The sequence below is a fragment of the Suricata suricatta genome, chromosome 2 (genome assembly GCF_006229205.1).
Source record: "Suricata suricatta isolate VVHF042 chromosome 2, meerkat_22Aug2017_6uvM2_HiC, whole genome shotgun sequence".
In the NCBI taxonomy this organism is placed as follows: Eukaryota; Metazoa; Chordata; class Mammalia; order Carnivora; family Herpestidae; genus Suricata; species Suricata suricatta.
This window is the reverse complement of record NC_043701.1, coordinates 73,935,247-73,945,737: the sequence shown is the minus strand read 5'-3', so window position 1 is coordinate 73,945,737 and position 10,491 is coordinate 73,935,247. Positions and strand designations below refer to the sequence as shown.

General features: G+C 37.6%; 1 long non-coding RNA gene across 1 annotated transcript; it reads left to right on the top strand.

Annotated features, from left to right (window-relative positions):
- The first annotated feature begins 745 nt into the window (after positions 1-745).
- LOC115282376 lies at positions 746-3,196 on the top strand. The gene is made up of 3 exons (XR_003904622.1): positions 746-859; positions 2,005-2,070; positions 3,116-3,196. It is a non-coding gene; the product is annotated as an uncharacterized LOC115282376 (long non-coding RNA).
- The last annotated feature ends 7,295 nt before the right edge of the window (positions 3,197-10,491 follow it).

Sequence of the window (10,491 nt, the reverse complement as noted above, 5' to 3'; positions counted from 1 at the left end):
CTGCCTGAGAAAGTAGTGATTTGTCAGTGACGGAAGTTTTTGTTAAGTCTGAAAAGTCATTTGACGGAGGCTTGCCTAGAGAATTCAGGGATTTGAGGTGGGATTTGGCTCAGTGATCTTTAAAGGCCAATCCTCTTCTTAGGTTCTGTGGTTCTGCAGCTGTTGACTTCTTTACAGTTGCTTAACATTTAAATTCTTAAAAAAAATTTTGCTGTCCACTCACCCTGTCTTCTCTTTCAAAAACTGTTTGACGGAAGCATCTCACACTAAGTAAGAATTGCATATCCCTGACCTTTAAGGGCTGAAATTTATTTCCTTCACTGCTCTTATCTGCCTGTATCTGGGTAAATGGATTTGCAGAATCCGTGTGTGCCAATCAGACTTGCCTTTCTTTTTAATAGGGCAGTTGATAAAATGGTTAAAGAATGGCCACAGGATTTCTGATGGCAAAACTTTAAGAGCCAGCAATGACTTGTCCCAAGTAATGTCAATATTAGTTAATAGACATGCAAATATTGGGTATGTGGTTCAGATGCAAGCTTATTATTGAAGAGAATTCTTTGAACAATGGTGTCTCCTAGGAAAAAGTTGCATTGACATTTACTATTTCATTCAGCATAATAGTCTGCTTCCAAGTGGTTTAATTTTTCTTTGATTTTTAATTTGTGCTTCTTGGCCTTGGAATTGTGTGTTGGAAAACTCAAAAAGACTATCTCCCTGCTTTTGGACTGATTAACAGATAAATCATGCATGGCTCTGAAGGACGATGGAAAAGAGAATTTCTCCAATGGATACAATGGATATCATAAACATTGCCTGGAAGAGGGTGACATGATGTCTCATCTACACCAGTTCATGGGTAATACTAAAGATTTGGCATCTGGGGAAGGAGTTGGAAGGAACAAGATTGGAGGTTTTCTGATAAAGAGGGTTGAGGATGAATTATGTAAATGAATCTCTTGAAAAGAGACTAGTGCGTAGGAATATTAATGTCCTATGTGAATTTTCACCAAATGTTCAGTAGCCTGATGATCCAGAGACTCACTCTGTTGATGTCAATTCCTTTTTCTGGTTACTTTACTGTGTCAATTAGCTTGTAAACAATGGTCCATCACAGCAGTGATGAAGATTGTACATGTCTTAGTAAAAAATTGATTGCCTGTCCCCAAGGCTGATCTGGATCTCCTACCACGTCTGAATGCCCAATCTGCCAGCAGTAGGGATGGATAGTGGGCTCTTGAAATTGTGTGATATAATGAGGGGACCAGCCTAGCTGCTGGTTGATTATATTGGGTCTCCTGCATTATTAAGTAAACAGCATTCATCTCACTGAAATAAATGCTTTATCTGGATGGATACTGCTTCTGTGACTTGATGCCTTATGTACATCATGTCTTATTACCTCATGTTTGCCCACACAATATGGCTTTTCATCAAGAAACTCGTTTCATAGTAAAATAATTAAGGCCAGTGCTGTGCTATTGGGTTTCACTGGTATTTCCACAAAACATTCACCCAGATGACCTGGTTATGGCCTAGCAGAACGACCTAAGGAACTGATTTACTGGGTCATCTGGGAAACAGTACACCGTGACATTAGGGTGGTGTCCTTCAGGATAAGGCATATTCTCTGAACCAGTGACGAATATATGATACGGTTTCTCCTAAAACCTGGTGACATTGGTCCAGAAACTGAGGAGTCAAGTGGGGCTATATTTCTCATTATTATACTGGATGCACAAAGCACAGTGATTTTGTTCCCAAGTCCATTACTTTGGATTCTGCTAATTTGAGAGTTGAGATGCTGAGATGGCCATTGGCCTTTTAGGGCTTCTCCTGACACTATGATTTTCAACAATGGAGCTCAGGAATTCCTTTGGAATGCCTCCTAGGATTGTAATATCCAATGATAACAGTTAATGGGAGACTACAGTAGCCCCATTTAGTTAAGATCACCAGGGTTCACACCATTTGGGAATTCATTTGTGTATTGCCTCCTCAAAGAACCAGGACCACTGAGATGCCCCGAGTACAAAGGGAACATAGAGGAAGAAAGTCATCATACTAAAGGTAATCTCAGAAGCAACTGCAGTAATGAAAATTATTGTCCCTACTCATATTTTCTTATTTTTGTATACATATAATAATATATTGTTTTTTCTCTTTTGTTTCCTTAGCTTTTTCCAAAAATTTAATGTCTGTAAAACCTAACATATTGTCAGCTTTAGTGGTTGTTACCTTTAGTTTTCATGGGGTTGCACTATTTGAATAAAATTTAATTCCTGGGGTGCCTAGATGGCTCGGTTGGTTGAGCATCAGACTCTAGATTTCAGCTCAGGTCATAATCTCACAGTTTGTGGGATCGAGCCCCATGTGGGGCTCTGCACTGAGCCTGCTTGGGATTCTTCCTTTCACTCGGCACCCCCCCACCTCCGTGTTCTCTCTCTCAAAATGAATTAAAAAAATTCATTTTTAAAAATTTTTTAACGTTTACTTATTTTTGAGACAGACAGAGATTGAATGGCAGAGGGGCAGAGAGAGAGAGGTTGACACAGAATCTGAAGCAGGCTCCAGGTTTTGAGCTGTCAGCACAGAGTCTGATGCAGGACTCAGACTCAAAAATCATGAGATCATGACCTGAGCCGAAGTCAGCGTAACCAACCCAGCCACCCAGGCATCTCCAACACCCCCCAATAATTCTTTAATGTACAGTAAAATTGACTTTTTTGGTGTACACTTCTATGAATTTTAATGCATATGCAGATTTGTGTGACCACCATCACAATCAAAATACAAAACAATGTCATCACTCTCCCCAAATCTCCCTTGTGTTATTTTTTTGTAGTCACACATTTCTACTACCACTGTAATTCCTGACAACCACTGATTTCATTCCTATCATGTTAGTTTTGTCTTTTTGAGAGTGCCATATAAATGGAATCATGCAGTATGTATGCTTTTGAGACTGGCTTCTTTCCCTTAGCATTATGCCTATGAGATTCATCCAAGTTCTAATGTGTGTCAATAGTCCATTTCTTTTTATTGCTGAATAGTAATCCCCTGGTTTTTAATATATAGTGAATGGTGGTAGTTAACTTTATAATTTATCTCATAGATTTCAGGATATCAGGATGGGATTGTCACTGAGAGCTAGAAGAGCAATAAACTTCCCTCAGAGATGGGCGTTTTAATGCAGGTGAGAGCGTTTACATAAGTTGAGTGGCAAGAGAGGGAACTGCCTTAGAAAATGCACTTTAACTCATTTCTACCTGATCTGTCCTACTTTTAGTGTGCCTTCCTGAACCAAAAGGGGAGACAGCTGGCTAAAACATCCCCAAGACTCCCTGGAAACCAGATTGTACATTAAAACTAGATTTTGCCTAGGAAATGTCCTCACATGAGATTCAGAAGGAGGGAGGGAACAACATGAGACAGCAGCTGCCTGAGTGTAGATGGATTCTTCCGGCTGACATGGCAACAAGGTCATTTGGGTCTTCTGCTCTAGTAGTCACAGAGGTTTAGATGTTTGGGTTTTATTTTTTATTTTTTGGATGTTTAGGTTTTAAGCATTGCATGTACTGAGATGCAGGCTTTGTTGCCTGTAAGCACTCCACTGTGACACATAAGGCATCTAAAAAGTGTATATTCTTGTGCATAGGGATATACTATTTTTGATTACTGATAAAATGCACATACAAAATATAAAAATTCCTAGAGAAAATCCCTGATCTCCTAAGAAGACTCTGAATGTTCCACCCTGGGGGCTTTTGGACTCCAGTAGAGAAATCCTGGTATTTCTTAAGAAGGAAACACTTATAAAGAGCTACAAATGTACCAATAAGCATGGCATTGCCTTAGGCACATTAACTTATTGTATTCATTAAGTCATTGCAAACCAAGCCTATAATGTCACGTATTTTTAACTCTAATTTACGGATAAAGACACTGAAGCCAAGGAAGATTAAGTAATGTTCCCCAGATCACACAGCCAGTAAGCAATGGGATTTCAATTTTAAGTGCAGGTTTGACTGACTTCACAATCTTTTTGAATATCTCCATAACCTCTCACAGAAGGTTCATCTGTAAAAACCCAAGAGAAATATTTTTCTCTTTGCTAAAAATAGTTTTGTTTTGAACCTTGAAGGAAATGGAGAGCAAGGGACATATATCCCACTGGTAAAATCTCTCTGGACTTAGAGATAGTAAATCAAGACACCCTAATTTAGCCTTTCTTCATATGACCTATTTTCCACTTTTTGAATAATCATTTTGTTCCTTTTTGAATCCTCTCCATTTATCCTTTCCAATTCCTCATTCTTTTTTCCCTAGTTATTTAAGATACGGTGACCAAACTGAGGTATAAAATGTAGGACATGGTAGAAAAATCGCTTAAGGATCACACTCTTTTTTAATATGCTTCAACTTTCTTGTTATAAATTTGAACTAATATGTATTTTCTGTAAAAAAAATTTCAAAAACTTTGAAAGTATGGAAAAATATAAAGAAACAGGAAAAAAACCCCATTACATATATCTAGAAAACACCATTAGGAAACATTCAGTCTATTATCTATCTATCTATCTATCTATCTATCTATCTATCTATCTATATATCAGATATCTAGATATCTAGATATCTTTTTATTTTTTTTCTTAAGCAGGCTCCCTATACAGTGCAGAGGCCCATGTGGGGTTCAAACTTAAGACTCTGAGATCAAGACCTGAGCTGAGATCAAGAATTAGATGCTCAACTGACTGAGCCACCCAGGCACACTCCCTTTTAGTCTTTTCAAAAGGAATCTTTGGAGGTGCCTGGGTGGCTCAGTTGGTTAACATCCAACTTTGGCTGAGGTCATAAACTTACCGTTGGCCGGTTCAAGCCCTGTGAAGGGCTCTGTTCTGACAGTTCGGAGCCTGGAGCCTTCTTCACATTGTGGGTTACCCTCTCCCTCTGCCCCTCTTCCATTTGTATACACGCACTCTCTCTCTCTCTCAAAAATAAATAAGTAAACATTTTAAAAAATGAGTTTTACAAATGAGTATAGATCATATTCAATGTAATAATTTAAATGTTTGCATATTTCAAAAATGTAGAATAACATAGAGGGTAATAAAACTAACGTCCTATGTGGGTGAGCCTTAGAATCAGACTGCTTGTGTTTGAACGGCCATCCTGCATCTTGCTGAGCAATCTTTGCCTTTATTTCCTCATCTGCAAAAGGGGGACAATAAGAGAGGGGTGGTTTTTTTTTTTTTTTTTTTATGTATTTTTGAGAGACAGAGAAAGTGCGAGCAGGGGAGGGTTGGAGAGAGAGGGAGATACAGAATGGGAAGCAGGCTCCAGGCTAGCCGTCAGCACAGAGCCTGATGTGGGGCTCAAACCCATGAACCATGAAACTATGACCTGAGCCAAAGCCACTCACTTAACTGACCGAGCCACTCAGGCACACCAAGAGAGGGTTGGTTTAAGGGTTACATGAAGTAGTGCTCAGAAAGCTTTTGGACTAGTGCTGGTCTCTGTCTATGAAGTGCTCAACAAATGTTAGCCATTATAGTAATTACCATCCAACACCTGAAACAATGTTACCCTTTGTCATATGTACTCCAGATGCTTCTTATTTTTCTCTCTCCCTTTTATTCTTTTTACCTTTTGGAAATAAAGTAATGAAGGCGTAAGTGAAGTCTCTTTTATTCTGTCCCAATCCCAGTCTCCTTTATTCTGTAGGCAATCACTCCTGAAATTGGTTCATATCGTTCTGTCCATGTTATTTATATTTTTGTTATATTGAATAGATCTATTGTGTATAAGTTTGTATTATGATTTTTCCCATTTAACTGAAAGCATTTTATAAAAGCACTTCCCTCTGAGATTTTTTTATAAAACAATTATTTGTGTTGAGATTATGTACCATTAAATATTATTATTTACTTAACTTTTTCTTTAGTATTCGTTAGGTTTTATTTTCTTTAGCAAATAACACTGGTGTGCACTTTTGTCCTTACCCTTTTATATGATGATCTCTTGAGGTAGGAGTGCAGGCATTAAAGAATATAAACATTCTAGTAATTCATAATGATTATGAAAATAATCCATGATAATTATAGAAAAATTAAAGACAATTGTATAAAAAGTTGATGAGCTTATACATTATGCTGTGTTCATCACAGGTACCACCTGTCCCACTTCATCACTATTTTAATATCATCAACTGTATTTCTGATGCTCTGCTTTTTATTCCTATGACTTTCTCATTCCATAAGTGGAGGCCTGTATCTCTCTCTTCCCTTCTCCCGTTTGCCGAGTGTCTCACCTTCTCCCTTCTAGCAGAAATTTATATTTCTGATTCTGCTTTTTGTTTGATTATTCACTTTTTTAAGATTCCATTTATGAGCGGAATCATATTGTATTTGTCTTTCTCAGTGACTTATTTTACTTAGCATAATACTCTCTAGGTCCATCCATGTTTCTCAAATGGTACAATCTCATCATTTTTTATGGCTATATATATATATATATATATACATATGTATATGTATATATATATATAATTCCACAGGTTTTCTATCCATTTGTCTATTGACGCATACTTAACTTGCTTGGCTACCATCAATGTCTTGGCTATTGTAAATAGTACTGCAATAAACATAGGGGTGCATATATCTTTCTAAATTAGTGTTTTCGCGTTCTTTGGGTAAATGCCCAGTAGTGTTTTTATTGGCTTGTAGGGTAGTTCTATTTTTTTTTTTTTAACTTTTTGAGGAACCTTCAAACTATTTTCCACGGTGGCTGTACCAGTTAACATTGTCACCAACAGTGCAGGAGGGTTCCTTTTTCTCCGCATCCTGGCCAACATTTTTTGTTTCTTCTCTTTGTGATTTTAGCCAATCTAACAGGTGTGCAGTGATATCTCATTGTGCTTTTGATTTGCATTTCCCTGATGATGAGTCATGTCAAGCATCTCCTTATGTCTGTTAATCATTTGTATGTTTCTTTGGAAAAACATCTATTCAGGTTCTCTGCTCATTTTTTAATTGGGTTGTTTGTTTTCTTGGTGTTGCATTTATACGTTCTTTACATAGTTTGGATATTAACCCTTTATGGGATATATTGTTTGCAAATATCTTCTCACATTTAGTAAGTTGTCTTTTTGTTTTGTTGATACTTTCCTTTACTGTGTAAAAGTTTTTTATTTTGATGCAGTCCCAATAGTTGATGTTTGCTTTTGTTTCCTTTCCTTAGAAGATATATCTAGAAAAATATTGGTATGGCTAATGTTGGAGAAGTTACTGTCAGTGTTCTCTTTTAGGATTGTTATGGTTGCAGGTCTCACGTTCAGGTCTTTAATCCATTTGGAGTTAATTTTTGTGTACAGTATTAGAAAGTAGTCCAGTTCATTCTTTTACATGCAGCTGTCCACTCTCCCCAGCATTATTTATTGAAAAGACTGTCTTTTCCTCATTGTATAGTCTTGCTTCCCTGGTCATAGATTAATCGACCATATAAATGTGGGTTTTTTTCTGGGGTCTCTATTCTGATATGATCACTGACATTTGTATCCATTTTTGTGCCAGTACCATACTGTTTGGATTACTATAGCTTTGTAGTATATCTCGAAATCTGGAATTGTGATACCTCCAGTTTTGTTCCTCTTAGGATTTCTTTGGCTCTTTGGGGTCTTCTGTGGTTGCATACAAATTTGCTTTAGTTCTCTGAAAAGTGCTATTGTATTTTGATAGGGATTGCATTGAATCTATAGATTGCTTTGTGTCATATGGACATTTTGACAAAGTTAATTCTTCCAATTCATGAGCATGGAATATCTTTCCATTTGCTTGTTTTGTCTTCAATTTCTTTCATCAATGTTTTACAGTTTTAAGAATACAGATCTTTCACCTCATCAGTTAAGTTTATTCCACTGTATTTTATTCTTTTTGGTGTAATTGTAAATGGTATTGCTTTTTACATTTCTCTTTCTGTGACTTTGTTAGTGAGAAAATTATTTATTGATAATTCTTCAGTGATAATATGTCTCACTGGAAAATCTGTAATTGTCATTTAACCTATGTGCATTGAGTAGAACAATCTTTATTTTTACAAGGAAAGAAACCGTCCATTAGCCATGTTGTTAAGTCTTGCTCAGATGAAAAAAATAATATAATCTGACTTATACATTTTGGATGGATTAAAGAATAAAAATATATATAAAAAGAAAATAATACTAAATAAGAAATTATAGGCATTTACAGGTGTCTGTAAGGATAAAACAAAAGAAGAAATCACAAAAAGAAACATTATATTTGAGTACATAAAAATGACAATCTTCTGCAAAAAAGGCCACCTAAAACAAAATTAAAAGACTACAAACTCAGAAATGTACTTGTGACATATATGGTAAACAAAACTTAAAAGATTGCTAGGGCACCTGACTGGCTGGCTCAGTTGGTTAAGCATTTGACCCTTGATTGCAGCTCAGGATAGTGATCTCATGGCTTGTGAGTTGGAGCCCTGCATGAGGTTCTGTGTTGACTGTGAGGAGCCTGCTTGGGATTTCCTCTCTTCCTCTCTCTGTCCCTCCTCTGCTTGCTCTCTTGCTCTCTTTGCCTCTCTCTCTCTCTCTCAAATTAAAATTAAAAACATTTAAAAAGATTGCTTACAAACCAATAAAAAAATGGAACTTTAATAGAAAAATAGCTAGGGTGCCAGTGGAAAATTCACATACATGGACAAAAGAAGGAAATATACAGTCAATATAAATACTATGAAAAATTGTTCAATGTCACAAATAGTAAAAATACATTTAAAAATACTAATAAGATAGCATTTTATTCTTCTAGCAAAATGGCAAATATCTAAAGTATTATTATAATCTAGAATGATGTGGAATTAATACTCAAACTGCTGGAAATAACTGATATAAAATTGTTGGGGGGAATTTGTGCACTATTCATCAAAAACTAAAAATACACATATAATGCTATCCAATGACATCAATTCTTGAAAGGCATCATAGAAAATTAAAAGTAGAGGTTTGCACACATTATGTACCAATGGCAGTCATTCTAGAATTATTTATAGCATCAAATACTTGAGAAACAATGCCTAATATCCAATAGTAAATCATGTATCTCCAAAGAGCAGACGTTATTAGATAATTATTAAAGCTGTGTTGCCGGATGGGTGCCTGGGTGGCTCAACTCAGCGTTGAGTTTCAGCTCAGTCGTAATCTCACAGTTAGTGGGTTCAAGCCCCATGTTTGAGCTTGGGGATTCTCTCTCCTGCCCCTCCCCCCATCAAAATAAATAAATAAACTAACAAAAACCAAGCTGTGCTGGCAGAGACTTCTGTGACTTGAGAATATATTCACTTTGTTAAAGGCAAATAGAAGTTACAGATTATAATTCTAGTTTTGTAGCACACAGTCAGTTAAAAGACCATAAAGAAAATTCTTCAAGATGCTATATCATTAATGGTGTCATGTCTCATTGGTGGGGTCCCTAGTAATTTTTACATTCTTCCTGATACTTTTAAGTACTTTCTAAAATGTTTACAATAAAACATGCATTATTATTATACCCAGACAAGAGAGAGATGGGAGGGGCAGGGCTAGAAACCTTCACATTCCACGTGGAAATGTTTATTTAAAAAGATATTAGGGAGTCACCGATAAATTCAGGTAAAATATGAGTCTGCCAGGTACCTTTCTCCAGGTACTCAATTATCAGAAACTTTGGTGCTCCCGTTGAACAACAGGACAACTTATGTAATTACAGAATTACAAACTAAGAAGGAACCTTTCAGATCCCCCAAACTGAGGAGGTATCATGCCCATTTTGTTCACCAATTGGTGTCCACTGCCCAGTTCAGTATATTTTCAATGAAAGAAAATATGAAGACTACCCCAGTAATTGTATTTATAGAAAAATTGCTTGCTCCAGAAACAAAAGGGCTTTCTTGCCCAAGGTTACACGGTTTCCCACGAAATGACACCAATAGTAGCAGTACTTGTGGTTTCTACTACTACCAACACTGTGCGTCAATTCATTTAATTCTCTTCACAACACTAGCGTGGTAGGTATGGTTACTGTTTTCCTCAAATAGGTGAGAAAACGGAGTCACCGACTGCATTGATATTTCATTCCCCCTTTCCCCCTGCCATTTCACGCAAATCCCAATCACCAAAAAATTCGGTCTGACGCCCTCTAGCTAGGCTCCTCACCCAGCGCTGTTCCTAGGGCGCATCTGTGAGTGTGTGATTCGGGTCAGTAGGGAGGCTTTAAAGACGCGCCTCCGGGTAAACAACATCCCGATGGCCAGTGTTTTACTCTGGATCTGTCCCTGGAGCGCCCCTCCTGGTGGGCCGCGGGGACCGGTGACACCAAGAGGGACCCCGACCTCGCTCGCCCTCCTCGGCGTAGCCAGGAGCAGGCCCGGCGGCCGCGCAGCCCCTCTGGACCGGACTCGCCGGGGCGGACTGCAGCCCCCGCCCGCGCC